Source organism: Henckelia pumila, chromosome 1 (genome assembly GCF_033568475.1).
Source record: "Henckelia pumila isolate YLH828 chromosome 1, ASM3356847v2, whole genome shotgun sequence".
NCBI lineage: Eukaryota > Viridiplantae > Streptophyta > Magnoliopsida > Lamiales > Gesneriaceae > Henckelia > Henckelia pumila.
This window is the reverse complement of record NC_133120.1, coordinates 137,864,323-137,888,294: the sequence shown is the minus strand read 5'-3', so window position 1 is coordinate 137,888,294 and position 23,972 is coordinate 137,864,323.

Below are 23,972 nucleotides of genomic sequence, written 5' to 3'. Positions count from 1 at the left end.
GAATGTCACTTTTTCGTAAGATTCTCAGATTTAGTCTTAAAGGCAAGTTGTCTCCCGGGTTTATCGGTCCGTTTGAGATCTCAGAGAACATTGGCGATTTCGCTTATCGACTAGCTTTGCCACCGCATCTTTCCAGTATTCACAACGTGTTTCACGTATCACTGTTGCGACGGTATGTGGCGGATGAGTCTCATATTCTGCAGCGGTCTGAGGTTCATGTAAGCAAGGATTTGACCTATGCTGAGAAACCTATTCGTATCCTGGATTATAAGGATAAGGTTATTACGGAACAAAGTAATTCCTTTGGTTTTAGTTCAGTGGCAGCGCCGAGGCACTGAGGAAGCTACTTGGGAACTTGAAGAAAGGATGCGTGAAGACCATCCTGAGTTGTTTTGATTTCAGTTTTGAGTTGTATTCGGTTGTAACGTTTGATTTGAATAAGGAATGTTTATGTACCTTGTATTGCATTCTGTACTTAAGATCTATTTTCGAGGACGAAATATCTTAGGTGGGGGAGAATGTAGTACCCCGTAACCAAAATTGGTAATTAAGAGATTAATTATGTTAATTAAACCAATTTGGTATCTGAAGGATCGGAAGCTCCGAAGGTGAGATCGGAAGCTCCGATGCAGGATCGGAAGCTCCGATGCAGGATTGGAAGCTCCGATCAATATTACGTCATGCATGACGTGTGGCAGGATCGGAAATTCCGATCGGGATCGGAAGCTCCGATCGCCCTATACGAAGTCAACCAGTGAGATTTTGACATGTGGCAGATAAGGATGTTCGGAAGCTCCGATGGTAGGATCGGATGTTCCGAACAAGGATCGGAAGTTCCGATCGAGGATCGGAGGTTCCGATCGAGGATCGGAGGTTCCGATCGATGCCTATAAATATAAGGTCCGAGGCATTCATTTCTTTCCAATTCCGAGTTCCTTTCCTTCGCCCTAGTGGCTCTATTTTAGGGCTTTGGGTACTCTTATTTTAGAGTTGGAGTAAGGAACATATTTTAGTATAGTCAGACAGTGTCTGACATAGTAGCGGAGCAGCGCTCGTGTTGTAGAGCCGTGTTCGAGGCTGTGAATTCACGGTAGGGGAGTGCCCTAGTTGCGGGATAGTCATCATCAGTGGGCTGACGATGGACGCAGGTATAGCTATGGTCTCCTTTAATTATTTAGGAGTATGCAATAGCTTAGTTAAGGCTTTTAGCGCTTATTGAATGATGCATGGGTATTTGCATTGTAGACTTGATGATAGGCTTGGAACCTAGAGTGGAACTACTAGGACTGCCTTAGAAAGGTACGTAAGTACTGACTGAGATTGCGAGCGGATATACATGCTTATATGTTGCATTTATGTGTTTGCATGTTATTATTGTTATGCGTCATGTGCATATCATCTTGTGCCTGTACATCTGTATATCTTTCGAGATGAGCCAGTTAGGTTGCTCAGCCCTGTTAGGACGTTTGATATCGAGTACCCTTAGGTACTGATACCTTGAGGACTCCGCGGTCCACGTCCGGGATTTGGGAATGAGTGGTCGCACACAGTGGTTAGCTACCCCGATGTGACGAGCTTATATCTCTGGCGCCAGTTTGAGCAGTTTGTATACAGTTATCCCAGATATGGATACCCGGTCATTTGCATGCATCATATTTGTATGTTTATCCGTGCTTTCATATTGAGCTTAGAGCACACGTCCAGTATTTTATGTGTATCTGGATACCCTATTCGATGGGGCAGGTATAGGTGCAGGATTGAGCACCATGAGCCTGGAGTAGCCAGTGACCTTGAAGACAACAGAATTAGCTGTAGGTTTTATTTAAAGTAATTCTATTGGGTTGTATAAATCAAGTTTGATTAGCCGGTTGTATTCTGTCGGTCTACTTGTATTTAGTCTTCCGCAGCAATTTGATTTAATGCATGCTTAATTATGCTCTTAACTCTGATTAGGTATCGGGTCGGGTCGCTACACAATAATCACTGCTTCAACTTTTCTTGGATCAACTAAAATACCATCTCCTGAGATAATATGGCCAAGAAAAACAACTTTCTGCAACCAAAATTCACATTTTGATAACTTGGCATACAATTTTTTTTCTCATAGAGTTCTCAATACAGTTCTGAGGTGTTCAGCATGATCACACAGATTCTTAGAGTATATCAATATATCATCGATAAATATAATCATGAAATCATCTAAATACTTTTGAAATACTATATTCATCAATCCCATAAATACTGCTGGTGCATTCTTTAGACCAAAAGACATAACGATAAACTCATAATGACCATACCTCGTTCGAAAAATAGTCTTTGATACATCTTCATCTCTTACTCTCAATTGATGATAGTCGGATCTCAAATCAATCTTCAAATATACTGACGAACCCTGCAATTGATCAAATAAATCATCTATACGAGGTAAAGGATATCGATTTTTTACCGTTGCTTTATTCAATTGCCGGTAGTCAATACATAACCTCATCGATCCATTCTTCTTTCTAACAAACAATACCGGAGCGCCCCAAGGAGAGACACTTGGTCTGATGTATCCCTTGGCTAAAAGATATTCAAGTTTTTCTTTCAGTTATTTCAATTCAATTGGTGTCATACGGTAAGGTGCTTTTTATATCGGTTGTGTACCTGGCAACAATTCTACACTGAAGTCTACCTCTCAAAACGGAGGCAATTCCGGAATCTCGTCAGGAAAGACATCAGTGAATTCACTAACCACTGGAAAATCAGCCAATTTCGGGCTAGCTTTCAATACATCAACTGCGTAAATAAAGAATCCTTCCGCTCCTTTCTGCAATAAATCAGTCATAGAAAGAACAGATACTAAAGGAATTCTGGCTCGTGATCCCTTACCATACAATTTCCACTCGTCAGCCATATCAGGTCTGAATCTTACAATCTTCTAAATACAGTCAACTGTAGCTCTGTACTTGGTTAACATATCGATACCGATAATACAATCAAAGTCAGATAAACCAAGCACAATACAATCCATGTCAATCTTATGACCCTCAAACTACAATGTACAATTTCTTACACACTTCACTGATATAATACCTCTTCCCAAAGGTGATGAAATAGACACTACAGTAGCTAAGGGTTCAACAGGCAATTCATGTAATGCAACAAATTGCTCAGAAATAAAAATGTGTGAAGCACCTGTATCAACTAACACATATGCAGGATATGTTGGAAAACGGTGTTCAGATCAATTAGAATTGATACCCGGTGCAGCGAAAGTTTAAAAATTTATTTTATTAATATGGAACGATTCCATATCTGGGTATCAAAACTTTTACGATTAAATTGTGTAAGTAAAATAAATAATCACAATTAAATATTTTACCTTAAAATCTCGAAGCGAGATTATGGACACCAACAGAATTTAATCTGCTCTTGTTGTATATCCCCGGAACTGATGAACAAACGTTTCTTCAATCAGGTCCAGGAATTGAAAACAAAACCCTCTGATTGACTGCACTAGAAATCAATCAGAAGTTTGCGTAGAGAATAAACAGATATGATTTGTTAATTCAGATTGTAATTTTTCATAAAAATCACAAGCCGAATTTTCTCCGAAAGGGACAGAGGATTTCGAAAATCCCCTTCAAATATTTAGAGTGTAATTTCGAAAATTATAAGACACAATGTGTTTGATTTTCGAACCCAACACCTCTATTTATAGATAATTTCTAGTTATAATTGTATCAGGACTCTAACTCCTTAAAGCCCACAATCCATAACTTAAGCCCAACAAGCCAAGCCCGTTGTTATAGAAATTAATATAAAATTCATCGTGACTCCGATTGATAAACTGATTTCACCAATGTGCACAGAAACCATTTCTGCATCTTTTAGAGTCAAGATAATTTTTCTGAATCCGAATTCAGTGATTTCCAAAAATGCCCATCCCTATGTCATTTTAGGAAATCTCACTCCCTTTAGTTAAGAAGTCCAACTTCTCTTTCATTAAATTTAACTCTTTAAATTTAACTCTCTCTACGGGGTTTTAGTAATCCATTACTTGTGTAACCCTCAATGGTTCAGGAATACAGCTAGCCGTGGGCTCACAACTCCTTGTGACTCGGAACAACAATTTCCGACTTACCCATCGAATCATGGTAAGAGCGCCTAGCAACATCGCCCCATGATTCCCTAGGTATTACTGATAGTGCCTGCAAGAACCAGTAGATTTTGGTTAGCGTACAGTACGGTCCCTTCATCCATATATCCCGATCGAATCAAGAACCATTGGTATATCGAGTGTCATTCGAGATACGATAACTATGCATTACATCTTGGAGATCAAATAGTGACATCGCATGTGTTACTAGGATAACCAATTAACCGAAAACACATCATGTACTCTGGCCAGAGATTCGTCACACTAATATCTCCTCAGATCGCATAGGATATCCACACTCGCAAGTATGTGGTGAATCCTTGACAACAAAGCATCGACTCCTATATGTGTCGTAACTGTACCCAATCCCGACACCTGATGACCCCCATAGAGTCGGTAAACGAGTCAAAGCACAGTACTAGCATATAGAGTCTCAATGATGTTTCAAGTAATAAGGACTAATGGTGTACAACCAAAACCGCGGACTTTATCCACTCGATAAGTGATAACCACTTGGAAAGTCCGAATAGGGTAGTTCGATCATTCATCATATGAATATCCATTTGCATGCTTTGAACATCTCTATGTTCCATACCAATGAAACGTGGTACTCGGCATCGCAAATGCTAGTCTCAATCTCGAGCGATCCTTATCCATATTTGCGGATGGCTCAATTGACTAGGAACAGTTTAGAATATACAGTGACTATAAGATGTGTTTCATGATAGCCATCCCCATGTGCTACCACATCTTACATACACTATAGTATATTCAAGGTCTTTATCAAAACAACAATAATATATCATAATATAACAATATGAAGAAAGATAAAGTCAATGCCATTATAAAAGTGTAAATTATATTAAACAAAAGATTGTTTTACATAGAGTCATAAAAGCCCTTAGCCACAAGTTGGCTAACCGGGCACCTACTCTTTCAATCTCCCACTTGCCCTAAAGCCAACTAGTCATACTACGTAATCCCATTTCTTCGCGATGTTTGTCAAACAATGGTCCTGGCAAGGGCTTAGTAAGCGGATCAGCGATATTGTGTGTAGAGGCCACTCTCTCGACACTGATGTCTCCTCTTTCCACGATCTCCCGGATGATGTGGTATTTCCTCAGTATGTGTTTGGACTTCTGATGAGACCTTGGTTCCTTTGTCTGAGCAACGGCACCTGTGTTGTCATAGTACACCGGGACTGGACCAACAGCTTCAGGAATTACACCCAACTCTTGGATGAATTTCCTTATCCAAACCGCCTCTTTAGCAGCAGCTGATGCTGCAATGTATTTTGCCTCAGTGGTGGAATCCGCTGTGGTGTCCTGCTTGGAACTCTTCCAAGAGACAGCACCGCCATTGAGCATGAATACAAATCCAGAGGTTGATTTCGAGTCATCCACGTCACATTGGAATCTAGAGTCGGTATAGCCTTCCAACTTCAATTCTCTCCCTCCATAAACCATGAACAAATTCTTAGTCCTTCGCAAGTACTTAAGAATATCCTTCACGGCTTTCCAATGCATTTGACCGGGATTGGCTTGGTATCTGCTCGTGACGCTCAGAGCATAGGCCACATCCGGTCTGGTAGATATCATCTCATACATGATACTACTTATGGCTGACGCATATGGTATATGTGTCATTTTCTCTATCTCTTCGTCAGTCTTGGGACACATAGACTTGGATAGAGAAACTCCATGACACATAGGTAAATGTCCTCTCTTGGACTCATCCATTGAAAACCTTTTCAATATAGTGTCGATGTAGGTTGCTTGAGTGAGTCCTATCATTCTCTTAGATCTATCTCTATAGATCTGTATCCCTAGAATATAGGATGCCTCACCCAAATCCTTCATCGAGAATCTACCTGATAACCATATCTTTGTTGACTGCAACATCCCTACGTCATTCCCAATGAGTAGGATGTCATCAACATAAAGTACTAAGAATGTTACCGCATCCTTAACTACTTTCTTGTACACGCATGGTTCCTCCGGGTTCTTGATGAAACCAAAATCCTTTATTGTTTCATCAAATTTCTGGTTCCAACTTCTTGATGCTTGTTTTAGACCATAAATTGATCTCTGAAGCTTGCATACCTTATGCTCGCTTCCCATGGAGGTGAATCCTTCAGGCTGCATCATATAGATTTCTTCCTTAATGTTTCCATTAAGAAATGCAGTCTTCACATCCATTTGCCATATCTCATAGTCATACCATGCTGCTATGGCAATTAGGATTCTTATGAACTTGAACATTGCGACTGGTGAAAAGGTTTCATCATAGTCAACTCCTTGTCTTTGAGTATAACCTTTTGCAACCAATCGTGCTTTATAGGTCAACACCTTGCCATCAGGCCCAAGTTTTCTTTTGTAAATCCATTTACATCCTATTGGAACAATTCCATCAGGAGGATCTACTAAAGACCAAACTTGGTTTGAATGCATCGAGTCTATTTCCGACTGCATTGCTTCAAGCCATAAATTAGAATCCGCATCAAAAATTGCTTCCTTGAAGTTTCTTGGATCACATCCAATATCGGGTTCACTTTGATCCCCTTCAAGAAGAAGACCATATCTAACAGGAGGCCTAGAATTCCTCTCGGATCTTCTAGCAATAGGCGTGTCTTGTGATGATTCTTGAGGTGTAGGATCGTTAATTTGTATTTCGGGTTCTTCTCGAATTTCTTCGAGTTCCATCATCTTGCCTTTCTTATCCAATAAGAATTCCTTCTCCAAGAAGGTGGCATTCCTTGAAACAAACACCTTTGTTTCAGCAGGATGATAGAAATAATATCCGATTGAATTCTTCGGATACCCCACAAAATAACATAAGATGGATCGACTATCCAACTTATCTCCCACTGTCTGCTTCACGTAAGCAGGACATCCCCAAATCCTAAAGTACGAATACTTAGGAGCTTTGCCATTCCATAACTCGTATGGTGTTTTATCTACTGCTTTAGTGTGAACGTTGTTCAACAACAAAACCACCGTTTCAAGCGCGTAGCCCCAAAACGATGGTGGGAGCTCAGTGAAGCTCATCATGGATCGAACCATGTCCAACAAGGTTCTATTACGACGCTCCGAAACACCATTCAGCTGTGGTGTCATAGGAGGAGTCCACTGAGAGAGAATCTCATTCTCTTTTAGATAGTCCAAAAACTCGGCACTTAAGTATTCTCCACCACGATCCGATCGAAGTGCCTTAATACTTTTGCCTAGTTTGTTTTCTACTTCAGCCTTGAATTCTTTGAACTTTTCAAATGCTTCAGACTTATATTTCATTAAATATAAATACCCATACCTTGAATAATCATCAGTAAAGGTAATGAAGTAGGTGTGGCCAAATTGAATACCAATTCTAAATGGACCACAAACATCTATATGGATCAAATCCAATAGATTTTGACTACGCTCAGGTTTCCCCTTGAATGGAGATTTAGTCATTTTTCCTTTCAGGCAGGATTCACAAGTAAGTAGAGAGTTAATATCAGACATATCAAACATGCCCTCTCCCACTAGCTTGTTCATCCTCCTTGAGGAAATATGACCTAGCCTAGCATGCCAAAGATTTGCCGGGTTTTGACTATCGTTTTTTCTTTTATTTGTTGTTACCGGTTTATCGGCATAATTCATTGAAACGTCTTTTAATTTTAAGTTATATAGATCGTTTTCAAGTTGTCCATTTCCAATCAAACATTCATTCTTGTAAATATTGCAAATCCCATTCACAAAATTGCAAGAATAACCATCTCTATCAAGCATAGAAATAGAAATAATGTTTTTGACCAAATCCGGAACATACAAAACATCTCTCAAAAATAACTTAAAATTATTTTGCAAAATTAAATAAATGTCTCTTATCGCTTTGGCTTCGACTCTTGAACCATTCCCGAGTCTCAGTTGGGTCTCACCCATCCTTAGCTTACGACTTCTTGTCATCACCTGCAAATCATTGCAAATGTGAGATCCACATCCGGTATCCAATACCCAAGAAGAAGTATTAAGAGAAACATTTATTTCAATGTAAAACATACCCTTTTCAATTCGCAACTGATCGAGGTATTCCTTGCAGTTACGTTTCCAATGACCGGGCTTCTTGTAGTAATGGCAAACGTTTTCATCCTTCTTCTCATATGAAACCTTGGCCTTCCCCTTCTTATTCGGTACACTCTTCTTGGGCGGGGCAGAACGCTTCTTACCCTTTCCACTTGGCCCCTTCTTCGAGTTAGAAGAGGACCCAACCAGGAGTACCGGTTTATCCTTCTTTAGTGTGGCTTCATATGTGACAAGCATATTGACCATCTCTTCAAGGGTGGCCTCTATCTTGTTCATGTTGAAGTTCACCACAAAACCGTCATACAATGAAGGAAGTGAAAGGAGTAACAAGTCCGAGCTGAGTTCATGCTCCAAAATCAAGTCGAGTGTTACCAACTTTTCAATGAGCCCAATCATGCGCACCCCATGCTCATGGACAGAAGTCCCCTCTCGCATGCGGCTTGTCATGAGCTCTCTGACAGTGGAATACCTCTTCGACCTTGACTGAGCTCCAAATAGCTCCTTGAGTGCTTTGTGAATGTCAGCAGCATTCACGGCATCCTCAAATCGCCTCTGGAGTTCATCAGACATCGAAGCCTGCATGTAGCATTTGGCCTTGATATCATGGTCCCACCATAAATCAAGTTTGGCCAACTCTTTCGGACTTGTATTAGCCGGGGCTTCCTTTGGGGGCGGCTTCTCTAACACGTAGAAAGCCTTTTCCGAAGTGAGAATAATCTTTAACTTACGGAACCATTCCGTATAGTTTGCGCCAGTGAGTTTGTTTTGTTCGAGAATTGAAAATAGTGGATTACGCGAATTCATTGTAACGATATACTGAAAATGAAACAGACAATAATCAGTGATTGTTTAATTAATTTACTAAGACATAAAATATGGCGAATTTTAATTTTATGAATTACACTCCCACTATTTTAATGATTTCACCACCCTCTAATGAAAACGGGAAACTTTTTCCTTAGTGAGAACATGGAGTCCAATTGACAAATCATAGTCCCGAATAATATCAGTCAACCATAATTTTCAAAAGGTAGAGCCCAATTACTTCCAAAGTAACCCCCATGTATTTACCTCATGTCCAATAAGGGCCCAATAATATGACGTCGTTTATTGTGACATGTCAAGATGACCCATCAATATTAAGTTGTGATGGACGGTCGCCATGTGTATCCCCCAATAATATGAGCCGATCCCATGGGAGTTCCACCCAACTTACAAAATTTATCTATCCAATGTACAGCTTTCCGACGAACGGGCCCCCCCAATAATATGAGTCGGACCATATCCGCGGGTAGCATCTCATACATTGATCGTTGATGGAAGGTAGGAAAATTTAAACAATATTTAAATTCCCTTTTATTAATCTTCATATAAATTTTAAATCATATTTAAAATGAGGGATTTTTATTTTGAAAATTTGTCTCATCATTCATTTTTATGTATGTTTGCGGGATTCATACAATTTGTTCTAAACATGCATACATCAATAATATCATATATTATTTAAGGATGATCGATCCCATTATCTATTCGACCCGTGGTTGCCAATCACGAGTCTAAATCCAATCCTAGGTAATATGCAGGTATGCAATGCAATCCTATTACATTGAGCTTTCAATTTACATTTCTTCAGTCTTCATTGTCTGCTGGGCCCACCATTTCTTCAAATCTTTGTCTCCCACTAAGTCTAATAAATTTACAATAAATTTCGATGACAAATATGGGATACATTTGTAGGGGTGGAAACGGGCCATAAACCAGGCCCACTTTTATTACATATGACAATCATATTGGGCTATAAACCAAGCCCATTAATAAACACCAACAACAATAAGACAAATGTAAATTCCTAACATACACCTACAAAATTGGTTATGGCAATCGATCATACCATTAACCAATTTTAAATTCAAAATATAAATAATTGGATAAACATGCTGTGGCATCATAATTTAAAAGATAAAATCATATTTTATCTTATCCATCCATAAGATCATATCTTATCATCAATTGTACAAAAATAATTAATTTTATAAAATTTAATTTAACGGATAAAATTTATAAATTTTCCAAAAATTCAAATTTATCCAAAAATCAATTTTAAAAATTTCGGACTCGAACAATTCGATCCAATGCCTCGGGATCTAATCAAAAACAATTTTCGATCGGATCAAACACAAGAATTTCAAAAATTCAAAATTTTTTTAAAAATTAAAATTTTAATTTTCCGGGCTGCCCGGGACAATCCCGGGCAGCCCGTGCCCCGACCGGGGCTCGGGCTGGGCAAGGCGCTGCCCTGGGCAGCGACAATCGCTGCCCTTGGGCAGCGATCCGATCGCTGCCCGTGTTTTGCCCGTCAAAATTTTTATTTTTTAAAAATTTGTTTTGTTTCAAAAACGAGGCTTAAAAATTTTGTACAATCGATTAATTTAATCGTTTGATCTGAGCAACCTGGCTCTGATACCACTGTTGAAAAACGGTGTTCAGATCAATTAGAATTGATACCCGGTGCAGCGGAAGTTTAAAAATTTATTTTATTAATATGGAACGATTCCATATCTGGGTATCAAAACTTTTACGATTAAATTATATACGTAAAATAAATAATCACAATTAAATATTTTACCTTAAAATCTCGAAGCGAGATTATGGACACCAACAGAATTTAATCTGCTCTTGTTGTATATCCCCGGAACTGATGAACAAACGTTTCTTCAATCAGGTCCACGAATAGAAAACAAAACCCTCTGATTGACTGCACTAGAAATCAATCAGAAGTTTGCGTAGAGAATAAACAGATATGATCTGTTAATTCAGATTGTAATTTTTCATAAAAATCACAAGCCGAATTTTCTCCGAAAGGGACAGAGGATTTCGAAAATCCCCTTCAAATATTTAGAGTGTAATTTCGAAAATTATAAGACACAATGTGTTTGATATTCGAACCCAACACCTCTATTTATAGATAATTTCTAGTTATAATTGTATCAGGACTCTAACTCCTTAAAGCCCACAATCCATAACTTAAGCCCAACAAGCCAAGCCCGTTGTTATAGAAATTAATATAAAATTCATCGTGACTCCGATTGATAAACTGATTTTACCAATGTGCACAGAAACCATTTCTGCATCTTTTAGAGTCAATATAATTTTTCTGAATCCGAATTCAGTGATTTCCAAAAATGCCCATCCCTATGTCATTTTAGGAAATCTCACTCCCTTTAGTTAAGAAGTCCAACTTCTCTTTCATTAAATTTAACTCTTTAAATTTAACTCTCTCTACGGGGTTTTAGTAATCCATTACTTGTGTAACCCTCAATGGTTCAGGAATACAGCTAGCCGTGGGCTCACAACTCCTTGTGACTCGGAACAACAATTTCCAACTTACACATCGAATCATGGTAAGAGCGCCTAGCAACATCGCCCCATGATTCCCTAGGTATTACTGATAGTGCCTGCAAGAACCAGTAGATTTTGGTTAGCATACAGTACGGTCCCTTCATCCATATATCCCGATCGAATCAACAACCATTGGTATATCGAGAGTCATTCGAGATTCGATAACTATGCATTACATCTTGGAGATCAAATAGTGACATTGCATGTGTTACTAGGATAACCAATTAACCTAAAACACATCATGTACTCTGGCCAGAGATTTGTCACACTAATATCTCCTCAGATCGCATAGGATATCCACGCTCGCAAGTATGTGGTGAATCCTTGACAACAAAGCATCGACTCCTATATGTGTCGTAACTGTACCCAATCCCGACACCTGATGACCCCCATTGAGTCGGTAAACAAGTCAAAGCACAGTACTAGCATATAGAGTCTCAATGATGTTTCAAGTAATAAGGACTAATGGTGTACAACCAAAACCGCGGACTTTATCCACTCGATAAGTGATAACCACTTGGAAAGTCCGAATAGGGTAGTTCGATCATTCATCATATGAATATCCATTTGCATGCTTTGAACATCTCTATGTTCTATACCAATGAAACGTGGTACTCGGCATCGCAAATGCTAGTCTCAATCTCGAGCGATCCTTATCCATATTTGCGGACGGCTCAATTGACTAGGAACAGTTTAGAATATACAGTGACTATAAGATGTGTTTCATGATAGCCATCCCCATGTGCTACCACATCTTACATACACTATAGTATATTCAAGGTCTTTATCAAAACAACAATAATATATCATAATATAACAATATGAAGAAAGATAAAGTCAATGCCATTATAAAAGTGTAAATTATATTAAACAAAAGATTGTTTTACATAGAGTCATAAAAGCCCTTAGCCACAAGTTGACTAACCGGGCACCTACTCTTTCAGGATAACCATAAATAGAGCAGTTACCTGCAATTACATCATCAGGTGTGGCTTGTGCTTGCTCCTCTATCAATGCAAACACTCTAGCTTTTTGCCTTGGAGGTTGATTCACTGACTGACCTCCTCCTCTTGCTCTCCGTTGTGCTGTTGGTTGTGGTTGAAACGAATGCATAGAGGATCCTTGTCTCTCAACCTGTGCTACTGGTCTAGACGATCCAGTACCCTGTGCACTTCCAGAACCACGCTGTGGGCAAACTCATGCAAAATGACATGTCTAATTGCAAATATGACAACTTCCAAACACTCCTCGACATTGTTCACTAGTGTGACGACCCCCACACTTGGTACAGTACACATCAGATTTCTGTCCAGCTCTAGACTGTCTGGATCCACTTGAACTAGAAGAGCTACCACCTGGGCGTTTAAACTGTTTCCCTTTCCTTTTAAAGAAATTTTTCTTACAACTAACGCTCCCTCCAGCATCAAATCTAGGTGGTGGTGGAATTTGTGGTTGCTCTTGCGGTTGTCTCACTGGCTGTGGCACAAATTGAAAGAGTGGGTGCCCGGTGAGCCAACTTGTGGCTAAGGGCTTTTATGACTCTATGTATAAAAAATCTTTTGTTTAATATAATTTACACTTTTATAATGGCATTTACTTTATCTTTTATCATATTATTATGTTGTGACATACTATAAGATGTTTAGATGAAGACCTTGAATATACTACAGTGTATGTAAGATGTGGTGGCACATGGGGATGGCTATCATGAAACACATCTTATAGTCACTGTATATTCTAAACAGTTCCTAGTCGATTGAGCCGTTCGTTAATAAGGATAAGGATCGCTCGAGATTGAGACTAGCATTTGCGATGCCGAGTACCACGTTTCATTGGTATGGAACATAGAGATGTTCAAAGCATGCAAATGGATATTCATACGATGAATGATCGAACTACCCTATCCGGACTTTCCAAGTGGTTATCACTTATCGAGTGGATAAAGTCCGCGGTTTTGGTTGTACACCATTAGTCCTTATTACTTGAAACATCATTGAGACTCTATATGCTAGTACTGTACTTTGACTCGTTTACCGACTCTATTGGGGTCATCAGGTGTCGGGATTGGGTACAGTTGCGACACATATAGGAGTCGATGCTTTGTTGTCAAGGATTCACCACATACTTGCTAGTGTGGATATCCTATGCAATCTGAGGAGATATTAGTGTGACGAATCTCTGGCCAGAGTACATGATGTGTTTTAAGAAATGGTTTCTTAGTAGCACATGCGATGTCACTATTTGATCTTCAAGATGCATTGCATAGTTATCGAATCTCGAACGACTCTCGATTTACCAATGGTTGTTGATTCGATCGAGATATATGGATGAAGGGACCGTACTGTACGCTAACCAAAATCTATTGGTTCTTGCAGGCACTATCAGTGATACCTAGGGAATCATGGGGCAATGTTGCTAGGCGCTCTTACCATGATTCGATGGGCAAGTCGGAAATTGTTGTTCCGAGTCACAAGGAGTTGTGAGCCCATGGCTAGCTGTATCCCTGAACCATTGAGGGTCACACAAGTAATGGATTTTTAATCCCCGTTGAGATAATTAAATTTAAAGAGTTAAATTTAATGAATAAAGAAGTGGGACTTCTTATTTAAGAGTAGAGGGAGTAAGATTTCCTAAAATGACATAGTGATGGACATTTTTGGAAACCACTGAATTCGGATTCAGAAAATTTATCTTGACTTTAAAAGATGCAGAAATGGTTTCTGTGCACATTGGTGAAATTGGTTTATCAATCTGAGTCACGGTGAATTTTATATTAATTTCTGAACATGCGGGCTTTGCTTGTCAGGCTTGAACTTATGACTAATGAGCCCTAAGCTGTTAGCAGCCCACATTAGAAATAAGTTATTGCAGTACAGAAATTAGATAACAGAAGGCATAATTTTCGAAATTACTAGGGTTTTCTCTCTAGTGGCCGCCGCCCCTCTCTCTGTTCTAAAAATTCCAGCCTGTGAATTTTGAATTTGCAGTCTGGTTTAACGGATCAAATTCGTTAATTCTCTTCATAGAAACTTCTGATAGATTTTCTAGTGCAATCTATCAGAGGGATTAAACTTCTGTTCGTGGACCTGATTGAAGAATTGTTCGTCCATCAGTTCCTGGGATATACAACAAGAGCAGAGTAATCTGTTGGTGTCCATAATCTCATTTCGAGATTTCAAGGTAAAAATTTAATTGTTATTTAATTTTTACACGCACAATTTAATCGTAAAGTTTTGATACCCATGATATGGAATCGTTCCATATAAAAATTTTAAACTTCCGCTGCACCGGGTATCAATTCTGATTGATCTGATCACCGTTCTCCAACATTGGTATCAAAGCCAGGTTGCTCAGATCAAGCGATTAAATTAATCAATTGTACAAAAATTTTTTAAGCCTCGGTTTTTGAAACAAAACAAATTTTAAAATTAAATTTTTCGACGGGCAAAACACGGGCAGCGATTGGATCGCTTCCCAAGGGCAGCGATGTGATCGCTGCCCAGGGCAGCGATCGTCGCTGCCCAAGGGGCAGCGACGGGCTGCCCGGCCCGAGCCCCTTTTGGGGCGCGGGCTGCCCGGGATCGTCCCGGGCGGCCCGGAAAAAATTTATTTTTAATTTTTAATTAAAATTTTAATATGTTAAAATTCCATTTTTGGTCCGATCGAAAATTGTTTTTGATTGGTCCACGAGGCGTCGGAACGAATTGTTGGAGTCCGAAAATTTTAAAATTGATTTTTGGATAAATTTGAATTTTTGGAAAATTTATATATTTTATCCGTTAAATAAGATTTTATGAAATTAATTATTTTTGGTACAATTGATGATAAGATATGATCTTATGGAAATATTGATAAAATATGATTTTATGTATAAAATTGGATTTTATATGTAAAATATGATTTTATTTGATAAAAAGATAAAATATGATTTTGTATGTAAAATAAGATTTTATATATGGAATATGATTTTATCTTTTTTAAATTTAATTGTCATTGCATTTTATCCAATAAATTAATTTTGAATTAAATATTATTGGATAAGGATGATCGATTGCCATGACCAATTTTGTAGGTGTATGTTAGGAAATTTACATTTGTTTTTATTGTTGTTGGATTTATTAATGGGCCTAGTTTATGGCCCAATATGAATTGTCATATGTAATAAAAGTGGGTCTGGTTTATGGCCCGTTCCCACCTCTTAAAATGTATCACCTACTTGTCATAGTTATTTATTGTAAATACATTATACTTAGTGGGAGATGAAGATTGGAAGCATGGTGGGCCCAGCAGACAATAAAGACTGAAAAAATGTAAATTGGAAGCACAATGTAATAGGATTGCATTGCATACTTGCATATTACCTAGGATTGTGAAACATCCTAGAACTTCTAGTGAATTTTTTTTTTTTTTTTTGAAATAACTCTCTAACTATAAAATAATAAATATAAATATATATATGCCCATACATATATATATTGTACTTTAAAAAAATACTTTACTAAATTTAAAATACATATACATAATAAATACAATAAAAGTACTCGCATGCAATTAAATACTTAAAATTAATTACTAAATAATCATTCATAAGATTGCCATAATAAAATTTCTAAATAATATTTTTTTCACCAAGATTAATGAAAACTTAGAAAATAAATACTTAAATCTAAAATCCATGCATGTACGGAAAATCTATAATAATAAAACATATGCGGAAATAAATGTTCTAGTCTCAACATAAAATTCATCTTAGAGCAATGGTCACGGGTTCTAGCCGCTGGATACTCATACGCGCTCGCCGCCAGTCGGAAACACATTAACTTCATTAATATTCTGCTCACCTGCACCATTTAAATCTAGTGAGCCTAGAGGCTCAGCACGTTCTATCCTTATATAACAAAATGAAACCACACACAAGCACACATCATATAAAATACGTGAATATAAATATACGTGCATGATCTTAAAAATATATGCATATAGACATGAATAAATAATTATAATGCTTCATCATCATGCTAAACATAAACATCACATTTAATAAATCTCATAAAATGTCTTATCATAATTTCTTAGTTCTCAACAGGTCGTATCCATGTCGGTGGCATCATACTGAGCGATTGATCAATCTATAAACCAACGTACGCGGCGGTGGGGTTTCCACTTCTGTGCTGCCACTTCACCAGCCCTCTCAGCTGGATCCATAAGCTCATCATACTTATACATCATTAGGAAGGTCACCGGGCCCAGGTATCCCGGCCTCCAACCACATCACTTTCCACCTTCACTTCAACTTCCATAAAAATATTTTTCATAACATGCTCTTAAACTTATCATGAAAATTCTTAATGATTCATGAACTTAAAATTTTCAATATTTCTTTATTTCATGAAAATTTGTCCGTAAATATATATTTAATTTATTTTCTTAAAAATAATACTTATATATCTAATAAAAATGCATGCATGAATTAAATATATATTTACGAACATTTATTTTTCCAAGTACTTGTTCGAGCTGCTGACCGCTAGACTTAAACTCAAAAATTCTTAAACTGGCCCAAAAACTCAAAAGCCCAACCTGACCTGGCCCATTAAGCTTCTTGGGCCCTCAAGCCCAAGAGAAACTAATGGGCTCACTTAAAATATAATTTAAGCCCATTAACTAATTAACTTAATATTTAATTAATAAAAGTATTATTTAACCATTAATTATAAACTAGACCGATAAAATTATTAAACCCGACTACACTTGGCCCAATAATTCTCATGGATCACACGGCCCATGACAAATTAGTGGGCTCACTTCCATAATTATTAAAGCCCATTAAATTAGTCTAATTAATTAATTTAATCAAACCCAACCCATTTATTTACTAACTTAAACTCTTAATTAATTAAAATAAAAATACCCAAGCCTAATTATTAAAAATCTAGACCCGGACTAAAAATATTTGACCCATCATTTTAGACACTACTCGGACCCGGACTAAAAATATTTGACCCAAAGACCTGAGCCCGGAACCAAGCCCATCTCACCCTAATACCTCACCTCTCACCCCTCATGGCAGCCACCCATCTAGCCCCTTTGATAGCCGGCTCAGGCCACCCCTGGCCGGAGTCTCACCGGCAGGACCACCCTAGGGACCTTCCGGTCCCGTCAGACCAACCATGGCCAAGCCAAGACCCCCCTTATGGCCGAACCTGACCCTCCCTACAGCCATGCATGTCGTGCGATCTGCACAGTCCCCATGATTTGCCCTTTATGACCAGCTCCGGCCACCACCGGCCGGAGCCCCGACATCTGGACCACCCCAGGGTCCAGAAGTATCCATAGGACTAGACCTGACGTGAGCCCAGCCCCTGCAAGAAGAGACCGAATCCCCTTCTTCTCCTTACAGCCTGCACGCACAGCCTCCCCCGGACCAGCGGCTCTCGATCCCGTGCCCAGCCACTTCAGACCCTTTCCACCCACCAAAATTGACCCTAAGGGACCCTAGGACGACCCCAATCCATAAATCAGCAGCTTTGATTTGTCCATGAACAGAAAACCATCGATTAACTGAACTTATGCAGAAAAAAAAAAGTGAAACCCATGCATGATCTTATAAGATTTTCATTCACGCCGCCTTCTACATGCATTAACAAATCAATAATGTAAAAAGTCAGTGTACTACGATTTAAACGGTGAGCAAGAAGGGATTCGAAACGTGCCTTGTTGAAGATTTGGACCAAACAAAGAAAACGACGCGTATCGGGCTCGCCGGGACGAACGACTTTAAAAAAAAATCCTTGCCAAAAAACCTCAAGAAAATCGTGTGTGCTGTGTTTTTGATGATGGAAAGCTTTCTGAAGGTTGATGGAGGCGGCTAGGAGAGTTTAGGCATGAGATAAGGTGGGTTTTTAGGTTAGAATAAATTAAATTACACTAATTAAACTAAGTAGATAATTATACCATAAAATATATTTAAAACTCATAAGTAAACAATATAGATTAGGTAACAAAATGAAAATCCCGTAATAATAATTAAATAGATTTTTAAAAGTTATTAAAAGTCATTAAAATTACTTATTTTGGGTAAAAACTAGCACATAATTAAATATATATCTAAATACCTTAATTTTCTTTAAATTATACCATAAAATAATATTTTAAGACTCCTAAAAATATCATAAAATATTTTGGGTGTAAAAGTAATATTTCGTCCGTCCACGGTCCCGCCTACGCGATTAAAAAAATAAAATTTTTAAGATAAATTCATAAATCACATCATACCTATTTAAATGCCGAAACAAATATTTAAAACATGCTAATAAATCATATAATTTAAATAATCACTCATTAAAACAATTTGACACATTTTCACATTATTTTAAAATTATTAAATCCCCTAGTTATGCATGCGGATTTACGTGCCGAATTTCTGGGCGTTACAGATTGGACTTAGACTCGTGATTGGCAACCACGGGTCGATTAGAAATGTAATCGATCATCCTATATAATATATGATATTATAGTTGTATGCATGTTTTAGACTAAATTGTATGAATCCCGCAAGCATACAAATTTTAAATGATGAGACAAATTTTCAAAATTAAAATCCCTCATTTTAAATATGATTTAAAATTGATATCAAGATAAATAAAGGAAATTTAAATATTGTTTAAATGTTCCTACCTTCCATCAACGATCAATGTATGAGATGCTACCCGCGGATACGGTCCGGCTCATATTATTGGGGGGGGCCCGTTCGTCGGAAAGCTGTACATTGGATCGACACATGTTGTAAGTTGGGTGGAACTCCCATGGGATCGGCTCATATTATTGGGGGATCCACATGGCGACTGTCCATCACAACTTAATATTGATGGGTCATCTTGACATGTCACAATAAACGGCGTCATATTATTGGGCCCTTATTGGACATGAGGTAAAAACGTGGAGGTTGCTTTGGAAGCAATTGGGCTCTACCTTTGGAAAATAATGGTTGGCTGATATTATTCGGGACCATAGTTTGTCAATTGGACTCCATGTTCCCACTAAGGAAAACAGTTTCCCGTTTTCACTAGAGGGTAGTGAAATCGTTAAAATAGTGGGAGTGAGATTCATAAAATAAATTTCGCCTATTTTATGTCTTAGTAAATTAATTAAACAATCACTGATTATTGTCTGTTTCTTTTCAGTATTTCATTAAGATGAATTCGCGCAATCCACTATTCTCTATTCTCGAACAAAATAAACTGACTGGCGCAAACTATACGGAATGGTTCCGTAAGTTGAAGATTGTCTTGACCTCGGAGAAGATGCTCTATGTGTTAGAAAAATCTCCTCCGAAGGAAGCACCAGCTGATATAAGTCCGGAAGAGTTGGCCAAACTTGATATATGGTGGGACAATGATATCAAGGGCAAATTCTATATGCAAGCTTCGATGTCTGATGAACTCCAGAGGCGATTTGAGGATACTGTGAATGCTGCTGACATTCACGTACAACTCAAGAAACTTTTTGGGGCTCAATCGAGAGCTGAAAGGTTCGCTACTGTAAAAGAGTTAATGACGTGTCGCATGCGTGAAGGGACTTTGGTCCGTGATCATGGGGTACGAGTGATTTGGCTCATTCAGAAGTTGGTAACGCTTGATTTGGTATTGGAGCATGAACTCAACGTGGACTTATTACTTATCTCTCTTCCTTCTTCGTTTGACGGTTTTGTGGTGAATTTCAATATGAACAAGATAGAGACCTCCCTTGAAGAGATGGTCAATATGCTTGTAACATATGAAGCCACTTTAAAGAAGGATAAACCAGTTCTCTTGGTGGGCTCCTCTTCTTCTGCTAAGAAGGGGCCAAGTACAAAGGGTAAGAAAACGTTCTGCCCCATCCAAGAAAACCGGACCCGAGAAGAAGAATAAGACAAAGGCTTCAAACATGGAAAAGTCCAAGGATGTTTGCCATCACTGCAAGAAACCCGGTCATTGGAAACGTAACTACAAGGAATATCTAGAGCAGTTGCGAACTGCGAAGGGTATGTTTTATATTGAAATAAATGTTTCACTTAATACTACTTCTTGGGTATTGGATACCGGATGTGGATCTCACATTTGCAATGATTTGCAGGTGATGACAAGAAGTCGCAAGCTTAGAATGGGTGAGACCCAGCTGAGACTCGGAAATGGTTCTAGAGTTGAAGTCAAAGCTGTGGGAGACGTTTATTTAATTTTGCAGAACGATTTTAAGTTACTTTTGAGAGATGTTTTATTTGTTTCAGATTTGATTAAAAACATTATTTCTGTTTCTATGCTTGATAGAGATGGTTTTTCTTGCAATTTTGTGAATGGGATTTGCAATAATTACAAGAATGAATGTTTGATTGGAAATGGACAACTTGAAAACAATCTATATAACTTAAAATTAAAAGACGTTCCAATAAATTATGTTGATAAATCGGTAACAACGAACAAAAGGAAAATCGATAGTCAAAACCCGGCAAACCTTTGGCATGCTAGGCTAGGTCATATTTCCTCAAGGAGGATGAACAAGCAAGTGGGATAGGGCATGTTTGATATGTCTGATATTAACTCTCTACCTACTTGTGAGTCCTGCCTGAAAGGAAAAATGACTAAATCTCCTTTTAAGGGGAAACCTGAGCGTAGTCAAAATCTGTTGGATTTGATCCATATAGATGTTTGTGGTCCATTTAGAATTGGTACTCAATTTGGCCACACCTACTTCATTCCCTTTACTGATGATTATTCAAGGTATGGGTATTTATATTTAATGAAATATAAGTCTGAAGCATTTGAAAAGTTCAAAGAATTCAAGGCTGAAGTAGAAAACAAACTAGGTAAAATTATTAAAGCACTTCGATCGGATCGAGGTGGAGAATACTTAAGTACCGAGTTTTTGGACTATTTGAAAGAGAATGGGATTCTCTCTCAGTGGACTCCTCCTATGACACCTCAGCTGAATGGTATATCGGAGCGTCGTAATCGAACTTTGTTGGACATGGTTCGATCCATGATGAGCTTCACTGAGCTTCCACCTTCGCTTTGGGGCTACGAGCTTGAAACGACGGTATTGTTGTTGAACAACGTCCACACCAAAGCAGTGGATAAAACACCATACGAGTTATGGAATGGCAAAGCTCCTAAGTATTCGTACTTGAGGATTTGGGGATGTCCTGCTTACGTGAAGCAGACAATGGGAGATAAGTTGGATAGTCGATCCACCTTATGTTATTTTGTAGGATATCCAAAGAATTCAATCGGATATTATTTCTATCATCCTACTGAAACAAAAGTGTTTGTTTCAAGGAATGCCATCTTCTTGGAGAAGGAGTTCTTATTGGATAAGAAAGGTGAGATGATGGAACTCGAAGAAATTCGAGAAGAACCCAAGATACAAAATAATGATCCTACACCTCAGGAACCATTGATGGACACGCCTATACCTAGAATACCCGAGAGGACTTCTAGACCTCCTATTCGATATGGTCTTCTTCTTGAAGGGGATCAAGATGAACCCGACGTTGGATGTGATCCAAGAAACTTCAAGGAAGCAATTTCTGATGCGGATTCAAATTTATGGCTTGAAGCTATGCAGTCGGAAATAGATTCGATGCATACAAACCAAGTTTGGTCTTTAGTAGATCCTCCCGATGGAATTGTTCCAATAGGGTGTAAATGGATGTACAAGAGAAAGCTTGGGCCTGATGGTAAGGTATTGACCTACAAGGCACGATTGGTGGCGAAAGGTTATACTCAAAGACAAGGAGTTGACTATGATGAAACCTTTTCACCAGTTGCAATGTTCAAGTCCATAAGAATCCTTATTGCCATAGCTGCTTGGTATGACTATGAGATATGGCAAATGGATGTGAAGACTGCATTTCTTAATGGAAACATTAAGGAAGAGATCTATATGATGCAGCCTGAGGGATACACATCCATGGGAAGCGAGCATAAGGTATGCAAGCTTCAGAGATCGATCTATGGTCTCAAACAAGCATCAAGAAGTTGGAACCAAAAATTTGATGAAACAATAAAGGATTTTGGTTTCATCAAGAACCCGGAGGAACCATGCGTGTACAAGAAAGTAGTTAAGGATGCTGTGACATTCTTAGTACTTTATGTTGATGACATCCTACTCATTGGGAATGACGTAGGGATGTTGCAGTCAACAAAGATATGGTTATCAGGTAGATTCTCGATGAAGGATTTGAGTGAGGCATCCTATATTCTAGGGATACAGATCTATAGAGATAGATCTAAGAGAATGATAGGACTCACTCAATCAACTTACATCGAAACCATATTGAAAAGGTTTTCAATGGATGGGTCCAAGAGAGGACATCTACCTATGTGTCATGGAGTTTCTCTATCCAAGTCCATGTGTCCCAAGACTGATGAAGAGATAGAGAAAATGACACATGTACCATATGCGTCAGCCATAGGTAGTATCATGTATGGGATGATATCTACCAGACCGGATGTAGCATTTGCTCTGAGTGTCACGAGCAGATATCAAGCCAATCCCGGTCAAATTCATTGGAAAGCCGTGAAGGAAATTCTTAAGTACTTACGAAGGACTAAGAATATGTTCATGGTATATGGAGGAAGAGAACTGAAATTGGAAGGCTATACCGACTCTAGCTTCCAAAGTGACGTGGATGACTCAAAGTCAACCTCTGGATTTGTGTTCATGCTAAATGGCGGTGCTGTCTCTTGGAAGAGTTCCAAGCAGGACACCACAACGGATTCCACCATTAAGGCAGAATACATTGCGGCATCAGCTGCTGCTAAAGAGGCTGTTTGGATGAGGAATTTCGTCCAAGAGTTGGGCGTCATTCCTGAAGTTGTTGGTCCAGTCCCGGTGTACTGTGACAACACGGGTGCCGTTACTAAGGCAAAGGAACCAAGGTCTCATCAAAGATCCAAACACGTACTGAGGAAATACCACATCATCCGGGAGATCGTGGAAAGAGGAGACATCACTGTCGAGAGAGTGACCTCTGCAGACAATATCGCTGATCCACTTACTAAGCCCTTGCCAGGACCATTATTTGACAAACATCGCGAAGCAATGGGACTGCGTAGTATGACTAGTTGGCTTTAGGGCAAGTGGGAGATTGAAAGAGTGGGTGCCCGGTGAGCCAACTTGTGGCTAAGGGCTTTTATGACTCTATGTATAAACAATCTTTTGTTTAATATAATTTACACTTTTATAATGGCATTTACTTTATCTTTTATCATATTATTATGTTGTGACATACTATAAGATGTTTAGATGAAGACCTTGAATATACTAGAGTGTATGTAAGATGTGGTGGCACATGTGGATGGCTATCATGAAACACATCTTATAGTCACTGT